Consider the following 12,831-nt stretch of genomic DNA (forward strand, 5'->3'; position numbering starts at 1 on the left):
AGTTTTCCATCTTTAAATAAGTAAATGTTAAGTTGGAAAGCATCCGTTGCTTCCAGCGTTATTACTACTGCTTTATGTTGAATTAACTATTAAATAATGTTCAGGGCCTAGGAAATAATTTCCCCCCATCCCCAACAGGGAATCTTGGACTGGCCTTTCTGCGTGGCTGGTCCCGAGGGCGGCCAAGGAAGTAGGGCGACGGCAGAGATCAATTCCATTCCGATGACTGGGCAAGCAACTGAAGGCAAGGTCAATTCCTTTCCGAGGTCTGGGCAGGTGGCTGAAGGCAAGGTCAATTCCTTTCCGAGGTCTGGGCAGGTGGCTGAAGGCAAGGTCAATTCCTTTCCGAGGTCCGGGTAGAAGAAGGAAACCAGAAAGGCTACTTGGAAGGCAATCCACACAGGCGGCCTGAAGCAAGCAGGAAGAACTTGTTGCCAAGTCGTAGGGTGACCGGGGGAGCTTCCTTAAGAAGGCTGGGAGTTTTGACGTCAGCTAGGGGCCGGGCCTGGTTTTCCCGCCGTGGCCCCTTTAAGATGTGACGTGTCGGCACGTGCGCGCGCACTAAGAGACGCCCGGGAGCATTGGAGCTGCGTCTCAGCCTCCACGCGGCCGCGGGAAGGCCCCAACAGATGGAGAGCGGCAGCAGTGAAAGCCCCCGAGGGGACAACAGCAGTCGGACCGCGGGTGAGGGAAGGCGCCCGCGACCTGTTAGTGCTGGCAGCACTAACACTGAGGTATAGTCTTCCAGGTCCTGAGATGGGACGCTAGTCCAGGGATTATATGTATGTTAAGGGGATAATTTTATAACAGCTGCATCTAAATTAGGTAACAAATGAATGCATAAGATACACCAGTTTTCTTTTTTTTTTTCTTTTCATAAAATAGAGAGAAATACAAATTTCCATCTAATAATTGCACATAAAAAAACAAAACGAATGCCTCATTACAATATAATGTGGAAACAACTGTACACAAGTAGCAGTATCATATGCAGGGAAAATTGTCAGGAAAATATAAGCTTAGGCTTCTGAAAATCCTAATAATAATTTATGTGAAAGTTCAAATATGCCTCCACCCTCCAACGATCCCCAACCTCGCGTCAGGTAAATTTACGTTCGTTTAACCTGTGGAGATGCCTTAGGAAATTCTCCTCCCTATTCTTAAATGGGAGGATGTCTATTTTCGAAATGGGCTGGTAATGTTAGAGATTTCACTGCACGGAGCGGCAGTAGCCACAGAGGCATTCACGGAGCGGGATGCCAGTGGCCAGTGGTTGGTGTTCCGCCTTTACGGAGTGGAGGGATGGAGGGCTGCTATCTCCAAAAAAAAAAACAAAAAACAAACAAACAAACAAAGCAGGGGTGGGTAAGAGTATGGGGCAGGGGTGTGGCCTGCTTGTTTATTTATTTATTTAAGGTTTTTTTATACCGGCATTCATGAAAAACTCACATCATGTCAGTTTACATAAAAAACAGGGGTGCGATGAATACAACAACGAACATAAATAAACGTGATGAAGAGATGCAGTTACAATTAACAAGGGCTATTGAACTGGGGTGGAGGAATTAAAGAGAGATAGAAGAAGTTAATTATATACAGATGTACAATATATACAGTGTACAAAATATACAGCTACTGTTGCGGCGGTTGCTTCCCCTGATTGAGCTGGATGTTCACTGGGATGCGGATACGGCGCTGCTCTCTGCATTGGTGGAGGGGTGGAAGGGAGTTGGGGCCGGAGGGAGCTGGAAGCCAACAGTGACGGGTGGGAGGGAGAAAAAGGGGGGGGGGGGGGAGAAATGGATAAACTGCATGGCTTGCTGGGCAGACTGGATGGGCCGTTTGGTCTTCTTCTGCCGTCATTTCTATGTTTCTGTTATTACCATTGTCTATTGGTTCTAATAGACGAACACTAGATCAGAATCTTAGAGAATGAGATTTCAGATGTTGTGCCATCGCTAAAGATATATAGATATATAGTTACATTTTTGTTCTGATTAACCATGAGTCAATTGACACATTAGATTTCAAATTGCATGCTGGGCAAACCACAGTGTATTCTGGGAGATGTACTATGCCATCTCTCACCTTCTCCTGGCCTGGTAATGGGAGCTAGGACACCAGGACAACCTGCACGGCTCAGAGTTGTTCTCTGCTTTTCAGGGCTTAAGAAGATAAGATATGCCATACTGAGTCATACCAAGGGTCCTTAAAGCCCAGTATCCTATCTCCAATAGTGGCCAGTTCAAGTCACAAGTACCCAAACATTAAATATATCCCATGCTACTAATGCCAGCAACAAGCAGTGGCTATTCCCTATGGATATAAAGCAATTTATGGACTTCTCCTCCAGGAACTTATCCAAACCTTTTTTAAACACAGCTGCACCAGCTGCCTTAACCACATCTTTTGGCAATGAATTCCAGAGCTTAATTGTGCATTGAGTAAAAAAGAATTTTCTCCGATTTGTTTTATATGTGCTACTTGCTAACTTCATGGAGTGCCTCCTAGTCATTGTATTATCCAAAAGAGTAAATAACTAGTTCACATTTACCAGTTCAAGTCCTTTCATGACTTTGTAGACCTCTATCATATCTCCCCCTCAGCTGTGTCTTCTCCAAGCTGAACAGCTCCAACCTCTTTAAACTTTCCTCAATCCTCATAGGGGAGCCGTTCCATCCCCTTTATCATTTTGGTCATCCTTCTCTGTACTTTTTACAGTGCAATTATATCTTTTTTGAGATGCAGCAACCAGAGTTGTACACAGTATTCAAGGTGCAGTCTCACCATAGAGCGATACAGAGGCATTATGACATTTTCCATTTTCTTCACCATTCCCTTCCTAATAATTCCTGTTTGCTTTTTTTGACTGCCACAGCACACTATGAAGCCCAGATCTTTTTCCTGGATGTAGCTACAGCATGGATTATTTTTCCCTATGCGGTAGATTTTCAAACCTGCGCGAGGGGCGTATATGTGCGTGCGCTACCCGGCGCGCATACATGTACGCCTGATTTTACAACATGCGCGCGCATGTTATAAAATTGGGGGTCAGCGCGTGCAAGGGGGGTGCACAATTGTGCACCTTGTGCGTGTCGAGCCCACGCCGAGCCTCGTAGTCTTCCCCCGTTCCCTCCCAGGCCACTCCGAAATCGGAGCAGCCTTGGAGGGAACTTCCCTACCCCCCACCCCACCTTCCTTTCCCCTACCTTTTACTTTGTTTTTCTTTTATTTCCAAATTTACTTCAACCCCTAGGGCTGAAGTAAGTTGTGCGTGCTGGCCAACTGCCGGCGTGCGATCCCCAGCACAGCAGCCGTGCAGAGGCCTCTGGCCACACCCCCACCACGCCCCCTCCCCGCCCCTTTTTGCAAGCCCCGGGACTTACACACGTCCCAGGGCTTTACGCGCGTCGCCGGACCTTTTGAAAATACGCCCAGCACACGTAACCCTTTGAAAATTTGGTCCTATGTACAACACCTTGCACTTGTCCACTTTAAATTTCATCTGCCATATGGATGCCGAATCTTCCAGTCTTGAAAGGTCCTCTTGCAATTTATCACAATCTGCTTATGATTTAACTACTCTGAATCATTGTGTCATCTGCAAATCTGATCACCTCACGCATCGTACTGCTTTCCAGATAATTTATAAATATATTAAAAAGCACTGGTCCAAGAACAGATCCCTGAGGCACTCCATTGTTTACCTTTTTTCCACTGAGAAAATTGACCATTTAATCCTACTCTGTTTCCTGTCTTATAACCAGTTTGAAATCCACAAAAGGACATCGCCTCCTGTCCCATAGCTTTTTAGTTTTCTTAGAAGCCTCTCATGAGGGACTTTGTCAAACGCCTTCTGAAAATCCAAATACACTACTACATCTACCTGTTCATCTTTATCCGCATGTTTATTCACCCCTTCAAAAAAATGCAGCAGACTTGAGAGACAAGACTTCCCTTGGGCAAATCCATCCTGGCTCTGTCCCATTAAATCATGCCTATCTATATGTTCTGTGATTTTATTTTTTATAATAGTTTCCACAAATTTTCCTGGCACTGAAGTCAGGCAGTCTATAGTTTCCAGGAACAGTGCCCTGGCATCAAATTGAAGATTGTGAATTCTGCTGGCACAGAAGTCTCTTTTTGTCCGTAAGATGTCTTGTAGAGATGGAATGGGATAGGCTTAAGTTATGTTTGAGCTGGTCTTTGGAGTTGATGAAATGTGAATGGAGGGAGCCGACTAAAGATAGTCTGTGAGCAGGAGTGAGGGGTGGCTGTTGAATAGTGGAGTAAGCCCTGGAAGAGGGAACTGTAGCTTAGGCTAGGGTGGTAAAGTTCTTATTCGGTGAGTTGCTGGCAGAGGCTTCAATTTGGAAGAGGCTTGGGTTTGGAGGGAGAGAGGTTTCTACTGAGCAGCATTTAGGTGCGCATGAAGGGGCACACAAAGGGGCAGGCTCCTTTGTCGCGCTCCTTTGGCGTGCGACGCCCGGCGCACGGTGCCGCGGTGGGTAGCCCTGCTTTAAAGGGCTTTTTTATTTTCTGTTTAAAGTTTCTTTTGTTCTTCTCCCCTCCCAGGCACTGATGACAGCGCAGCTCTTACCTTAGATTGGTTGGAGTTCATTACTTGTAATAGGTCTGAAATTTCATATTTTAGTTCTTTCAGAACACTAGGATGATTTGCTATTTTTCAGTTTGTCAATCTGGACTATTACATCTTCCAGGTTTACCATGATTTGGTTCAGTTCATCTGAATCATCACCCTTGAAAACCATCTCGGGAACAGGAATTTCCCCAACATCCTCCTTAATAAACACTGAAGCAAAGAATGAATTTAGTCTTTCCACGATGGCCTTATCTTCCCTAAGTGCCCCTTTAACCCCTCAATCATCTAATGGTTCAACCAACTCCCTCACAGGCTTCCTGCTTCGGATATATTTAGAAAACTTTTTATTATGAGTTTTTGACTCTATGGCCAACTTACTTTCAAATTCTCTCTTAGCCTGTGTTATCAATATTTTACATTTTAAGTTGCCAATGCTTATGCTTTTTCTTATTTTCTTTAAATGGATCCTTCTTCATATTTTTGCAGGATGATCTTTTTGCTAAAATAGCTTTTCATCTCGCCTTTTAACCATGCTGGCAATTGTATGGCCTTCCTGCCACCTTTCTTAATATGTGGAATACATCGGGACTGTGCTTCTAAAATTGTATTTTTTTAACAATGTTCATGCCTGTTGTACACTCTTAACCTTTGTAGATGCACCTTTCAGGTTTTTTTTTTCTATTTTTCTTGTTTTATTAAAGTTTCCCTTTTGAAAATTTAGTGCTAGAGCCAAGGATTTACTTATTGTCCCCCTTCCAGTCCATTAATTCAAATCTAATCATGTTATGATCGCTATTGCCAAGCAGCCCCACCACCGTTACCTCTCTCACCAAATCCTGCGTTCCACTAAGAATTAGATCTAAAATAGCTCCCTCTCTTGTCGGTTCCTGAACCTATTGCTCCATAAAGCTGTCATTTATTACATCCAGGAACTTTATCTCTCTAGCATGTCCTGATGTTATATTTACCCAGTCAATATTGGGGTAATTGAAATCTGTGCTTTCCCTTCCATTAGGTTTCATGGTAGACTCTTGCCTGCTTTCCTCCTATGCACAGTCTGTGCTATTGATTATGTGCTCTCCCGTAAGCGTCTTTGAAAGAACAGCGTGGCTGTTGGACGTCCTTCATTTACTGTTGCTGCAGCCAATCTCACTGCAATGTGGTTCTCAGACTGACCATATACTGGCTGTACAAGTCTCTGCACGCCTTCCTCTTCAACATCTTCAGCTGAATCAATCTCCCCTCTTATTTTCTTTTTTGAAACCTACCTCTCTCCTCCCCTTCTCCCTTTTTGATTGTGTCTCTCTTTTTTCTTTACCCTTTATGACCCCTCCCCATAGGCCTTTACCACCTTGGCCCAAAACACCAGGACCACTGCCCACTGCAACCCCCCCTGCAGACTGACAGACAAATCCAAAAGACTTCAGCTCAGTGTGAAAAGAAAGTGGCACGCCAAACCATGTGTCTCGTGCAAGGAAACTAAACACCAGAGCAAATGATTAAAATATACAGACATGGCTACATGAGATTTAAAAACCTGTTAAGATTCTCATTGCTCTCAGAGTTGCAGGAGAGAAGATCCCAGTGCAGAACGTTTAGACTCGGTACCCCAGAGAGGTGAGCTTAGCAGGATATCCGCAATGAATATCTATGAGACAAAAATATGCACCACTGTTTAAACCCCACTTCTTCCACCGATGCTCCGTGTGACCTTGGGCAAGTCACCTTATCTCCTGTTGCCTCAGGTACCCCACTTAATCTGTAAACTCTTTGGAGCAGGGACTTATCATACCTGAATACTTATTATCATAGTAAAACATTGCATTATGTCCAGTGGTGCTATAAACAACAATAAGTATTAGTAGCTGGTTAGATTAAATACTCAGAAAAAAAAAAAGATCCGTTTGTGAGCCCTCAGGAGCAGAAATGAGAACCCCTATCTTACTGTGGAAAAAATATTACCAGGTCATTCTCCTTTTACTTTCAGGTCAGTGACTGTCAGTCCATGTATCCACAGAGGCTTGACTGGATCTCCACTAGAAATGTCTGTCTCCCATTCATGGGCTTTCTTCCTCTGTGTACACAGCGTTCCTGGTCATGCCTACAATCCTTTCCCACCATCAGCACTACGGTCTCACGCTTAAATGTTTAATTTAATCACTGCTGGCCCTGGTTCTGCTTCAGTGCGCTATTAACGGAAATACCTGCACAGCCAAATTAATCCTGACACCCAGCCTTTTCCAGCGCTGGCGACTATGCCCCAGACACAGACGCACGCTATCTGTAAAGCACGGAGAAATAGCACAAGGGCTGCCGTCAGCATATTGTTTCCCATTTGTAGAAAAATGGAAAGTGGAAAAGGTCTGTTAGGTTTATCAATGCTAATTAAATGATACAGCCTTTTCTGGCTAACGCTTTCTCTATTCCTCTCACCCCTTTCAATCTCTCTTTCAGCCTCCCTTTTTCCCTATGCCTTTGTCTATCTCATCCTCTCTCTTACTTCTGTTATCATTTCTCCTCCCCTTCCATCCTCATTGCTTGCTTCTCCCTCTTTCTTTTTACCTTCCTGGTAATATTTGCTTTCTTGTCCATGGCCACCTAAAGGACCTGAATTCTGTGCATGCAGATAAAGTTACCCGCTGCAGATGCATTCACTGAACTGGAGCAAAAACGCACCACAGAACACTTGTTTTGAGGGGTATCACAAGTAAGACAGCAAAAATATTACAAAGTTTGAATCAGTTCTTACAATTGCCTCATGAATTGCAAGCTGACATATCTTCCTTTCTGGACATAAATGCACAAATAAACCCACCGCCCACATACCCAGCCACTTATATGCACGTTCAAGGACACACCCACTCCACCATATACTTGTATAGACCTACACACACCCACTCATAGAAATACACCAGAATATACAAACCTATACCCCCACCTGATATCCATTCACACACACACATGTACAAACACTCCCATCCACCTACAAACACATCCACAGAGTCCATGCAGAAAAATACCATGCTTTCAACATTTACTCTGTTGCCTTGGCTGCTAGGGCCTCTTAACCTGCCAAAATGTGAAAATCTCAGTACCAGCAAATGACACAACCATTCGGTTCCTCTCTGTTTTCTGTTGTCATTTACCCTGACAGAATCCTAAAACCAAACAAACAGGCAAACATGCTAAAACTCAAAAGTTGACACCTTCCCGTTTCAAAGACGCCGTCATCCCTGTTTCGCGGCTCAGATGCCACCAGTGGGTCCTCCTCCATCAACGTGCTGTGCCGTCCCTTAGGCGTGTATCTGCTTTTAAGGGCTCCGTGGTGGAAAAGGCCAATACAGGCGCCCCTTGATGACGTCATACGGCTGGGTATTTAAACCCAGCTGCGACTCTTACTCCTCGCCTCAGCAACGGGTCTCCTGCTGTCCAAGCAGTGCGTGTTGCCAGCGTTCCTGTCTCCTTGCTTTGCCTTGTCCCTCCAGCTTGCCTTGTGCCTCGTTGTGTCCAGCCTGCCCTGCCCTGTCTCTCCAGCCTGTCTCATCTCGTCAGTCCACCTTCCTTTGCCCCTGTATTCTCGTCGGACTGACTACCCGGATTTGGACCTTGACTGTGCCTTGCCTGCTGCTTTGCCACCGACTTTAGCCTGGACACTGACCATTCTTGATCGCTGCGTCCCCTGACCCAGCCTGACTCCAGACTCCCCATCTCACCATACCCTGAAGGACTCTTGCCTAAGTCCTGCCGGAGCCCAAGGGCCCAACCTGCAGGAAAAGGGGCTGGTAAAGGTGAAGCTCCAGTCCAGTCCCATCCCAGGCTTCATCTGCTTGCTGCTGGTATGGACCTAGAGAGTTCATTCGCTAGGCTGCGCCAACCCCTCACTGCAGCACAGTGGGCCGAGTGCGAGCAACACGGATTTTAAAAAGCCGCAAAGTACGCGCATATATACCCACGTGCGTGTCAAAAATAAGAGAGCAGAAAAGGGGCAGAGCACAGGCGGGGTATGGGTGTTTTGGGGTGGGGCCCAACAGTTACATCTGCAACTCCGTATTTTAGAAATGGAGATTACAGCGCACCGGTGGCTTGTCATCCGCGTAACTTTACTGCTGCTTCATATGAGTAGCAAACTTTAGGGCTTATAGGATAGGGTGAGGGGTCTGGGTCAACTGGGGGGCATGCAGGATGAAGAACCAGAGGGGACTTGAAGACCTCGATGTTAACTGGGCAAACTGATGGACTAATTGTAAAAACTGGGATTGTCCCTCACGCAAGCTTGTTTTAAAATCCACCTACCTATGCGCACATAAAATCCGACAAAATCTTAGGAAAGATATGTGAAGTATGTTTTCTCAAGCAATCTCTTAAGTTTAGCCACATACTTATGCGCGGGAGGTGTATTTTAAAATGTATGCACGTAAGTGCGCGCATGATTTAAAATTGCAGTGCATCTCTGCTTGCTCGCCGATATGCGCATGTATGGGTGCACGCGCACTCGTTTTAAAATTAGCCTGCATCAGTTTTTGCAGTGAAATGCACAGACTGGGGATTTAAAGCCAAACCTGCTGTGCAAACAGGCAAAATGTGGAAGGAAAATGCATTAGTATAGAGATCCATATTCAGTGCATTTGTCTGGCTAACTTTGGCACTTAGCTGGACAAACGCCAAGATTTAAAAATTCCATCTGTCAGACCGCTGACATAGCCGGATAACTTGTTATCCGGCTAAAAACATATCTGCCTATGCCAGGGACGGTCTGAGGGTGTTCCGGGGTGGAATGGCATTATCTGGCTAAGGCTGCTGGAAAACTTTAGGACAGCCAAACAGTAGTCCTAAAGTTATCTGGCTAATTGTAAGAATATCCTGGCCAAGTTAACTGGACATATTTATCCAGCTAACTTTCCTAGCTGGCCTGCAACTAATTATAGACCTCTAAGTGTAAAAGGCATGGGAAAGCTGAGAATTGAGGCGAATTCTCATAAAAAATAATACTGCAAGGAGTCCTATAGTCCTTTCCCTAGGTCCATGCTCCTACCAGCTGAGGACATATTGAGATGGAAGAGTAGGGAGTGGACTAAACCATTTTGCGACTGCACTCCCCTCTGAAAGGGATCAAAAAAGGGCAGTTCAGGGTTTGGAGAGAGAAGCCCAAGAGGGCTCTTTATAGAAAGGTTAGGAGTCAGGAGACTGAGAAGAAACAAACCTTTGGTCTGGGGAAGGGGTAAAAAAAAAAAAACCCCTGCCTTTGTCTTTGTTGCTCCACAGTCTATAGCAGCGGTGGCCAACTCTGGTCCTTGAGCGAGGCTGGTGCTTCCATTAGGCAAACTAGGCAGTTGCCTAAAGAGCCAACATTTGGGGGGGGGGGGGGGGGGGAGCAGCAAAATCCCACCAGCATGAGGCCCAGAGGGGGTGCTGAATCAAACCTAATACCATCAAATAAGGAAGCACTGTTCTGGAGCTATTGCCACTGTTAGGAGGAAATGTCGTGCTAGAGGTAAATTGGGGAAGGTGGATGTAAAACTGAAGGTTTGCAAAAGATGCGAAATGATCTTGCATCGGCCGTGTCCTCGAGAGCAACAAACAAGCCTGGTTTTCAGGATATCCACAATGAATATGCATGAGGGGGATTTGCATGCATGGCCTCTCATGCATATTCATTGTGAATATCCTTAGAATCTGGCCTCTTTGTGGCTCTTGAGGACAACCCCTGGTCTATGGTAAGTTCAGAGGGCCATACAAACAAGTTCCCTGTGGGGGTGCTTCTGATGCTTGACTGAAGTTGACTTCTCCTGGGGAGTCCAGCAGTGAGGTGTAGAGTGTCTCCTTTCTGGGGGAAGTGAACCTCTCACCCTGGCCCTTGTTCATCCTTCTGTGGGGGAAGGAGGACTCTGAAGGGAGTTCAAGGTAAATGAAGATTTAAACAGGACCAGTGAGGGGTGAAGGCTGGGTGCCTGTCCAGAGGTGATCAGAGGGTGTGTGGAAAGAGCAGAGGAGAGAGCTGCCCGTCTGTTGCCATGTGTTTAGTGCTCCAGAATTCCAAAGGATTTCAGGAGGGGAGATGGAGAAGTGTGTGTAAGAGAGGTTCAGATATTGGAGGCTTAGGTACCAGCAAAAGTTCTTGGGAAACAGGGAGTCCACCATCCATTCAAGAGAGCTTTGGATCCCAAAAGAGCAAGAATGAGGGGATCCCAGTAGGGTGACAATGGGGATCAGTACCCCCTTCATACAGTTCAGTACCTGCTTGCAGATTCTACATGCCTTAAATACTGTACCACTTGCAACTATTTCATTTGACTGTTTTCAGTAAGGACTTTTAATTTTGGAACACCATGGCATGTGTCAAATGTCTTCGAAACTGTTGCATTGGTGCATCGTGGGCCTTGGAGGTTAAACCTTCCCCCCTTCAGAATAATCAACACAAGGGTTGGTAGAGCGAATCAGGAATTCAGCCCCCAGTTTACAGTTATACTCGGATTGAGGATTACATTTATAACATACTATATAAGAGTTTGCTGTTAAAAAGGAAAAAGGGATAAATTCTTGTTTTTGCACATTTTGATTCTGGTTCATTATTTTTTTCCACCCATATCGAAATTTTCCATTACGAACTGCTTGAAGGATTTCTCAGACATTTGCTGTAATTATAACCCCTGCTAGGGGAACATAACATCATGTGCTGAGGAGTTCTAATCTTGCCTTGCACTGGTCGGTACATTCAAAAGAAAAAATAGTCATGCAGGTGGTGCATTTAACTGTATTGCACCAGGCCCCCGGAGGCTTTTTTCTTGGTGATCCTCCTCACTGGACAGGGAACCCAATTCCCCTCTGAGGCCTGAACAGGTGTCCCCTTACTGGAAACAAGCTAACTCTTCACAGGCCTCTTTCACCTCACATGAACCCAAACCCTGCAATAAAGGATTCAGTCCAACTCTTGGATTGATGGTTCCAATAATGCCACATTTATTCAGCATGAGAGGTATTCAAGTAGGTCTACACTACAGGCTTCCACAGGGAAAGTCACAAAAACAGCCAGTAGCAAAATAAAACACTTCAGCAGCACACAAATTCCTCAGCACTGGGAATTCATTCCTGACACAATCCCTCACAATTCACCTAAGGAAATCAGTCATTTACTCAAGCTGAGATAATTGATGAGACTTCCACAAGACAGGATTGTTCTCTTTGTTGGTGCCCTCATAATTCCTCCTAGGAGGTCTTCCAAAAGAAGACAGGCCTTGGCCTAGGAGTGTAGAGCAAGATTTACTGCCTCCATGGACAAAAATGTTGCCTTGCCTATTCTCTGCACCAGGGAGCCAAAACACAGCAAACATGCAAAATAAAAGTCCTGAGCAGTACGTCTTGGAATTAAATGGATCACTCCCTCTCTGCAAGTCTTACCCTTTATACCTCTAGCTGTCCTCCTGTGCCATTACCAAGGCTTAAATGTACAACTACTCTTGTACACAATCTACTACTGAACCTACTGAAAACCTTTTCTTTACTCAGATAGGGGTTAAGTATATTCCAAAAAGAACTAAAAGGAACAGGTTTTAGACCAGGGTCACATAAATATTTAAAAAAATATATATACAATGGGGCGGATTTTAAAAAGCATTTACATGCGTAAATCTGGGTTTTACGCATGTAAATGCACTTTACTCGAGTAAGTGGGCTTTTGAAAATTGCTACAATATATGCCATTGAATCGTCCATAGGATTTATTCGCATAAGTGCACTTTACGTGAGTAAATGGCTTTTGAAAATTGCTACAATAGTAGTTACATTTATGCGCGTAACTCCTTTGAAAATTACCCCCATAGTGTTTCAAAGCATGCATCTCATCACAACAATAACACACTGCTGCATAAATCATGTCTCAGATGCTTAGTACACCTTATGCTAAAAAACACAAGGGGTGCAGTGATGATATCCCAAGATGCATGAGGGTCCCTTTTATTCTGTTGCAATAGGACACAGCAATGTTCAAAGTCCACAGCACCAAGGACTTGTGTGCTCGCCCATAAACCATGATACACTGTTTTTGCATTTGTAATATATCCACAGAGAAGACTTGTGATTGTCATGACAACCATCAATGCAATGCCATTAATGGGGGTGGGAGGAGAGAGAGAGAGAGAGAGAAATGCTTTGTGGAACCTGATTCCACTGAGGAACGTTGTTAATAAAAAATAAAATATCAGGCTGTGCTGGAACATGGACTTGTCAGCGGG

The 12,831-nt window shown here is 45.0% G+C and overlaps 1 long non-coding RNA gene across 1 annotated transcript in view; it reads left to right on the forward strand.

Annotated features, from left to right (window-relative positions):
* Nucleotides 1-573: 573 nt before the first annotated feature.
* Nucleotides 574-12,831, forward strand: part of LOC115092689 — a 146,239-nt gene continuing 133,981 nt past the window's right edge. Inside the window, exon 1 of the long non-coding RNA XR_003857052.1 lies at nucleotides 574-734. This is a non-coding gene — a long non-coding RNA (uncharacterized LOC115092689). The remainder of the gene's footprint in view (nucleotides 735-12,831) is intronic.

This window comes from Rhinatrema bivittatum, chromosome 5, assembly GCF_901001135.1.
Source record: "Rhinatrema bivittatum chromosome 5, aRhiBiv1.1, whole genome shotgun sequence".
NCBI lineage: Eukaryota > Metazoa > Chordata > Amphibia > Gymnophiona > Rhinatrematidae > Rhinatrema > Rhinatrema bivittatum.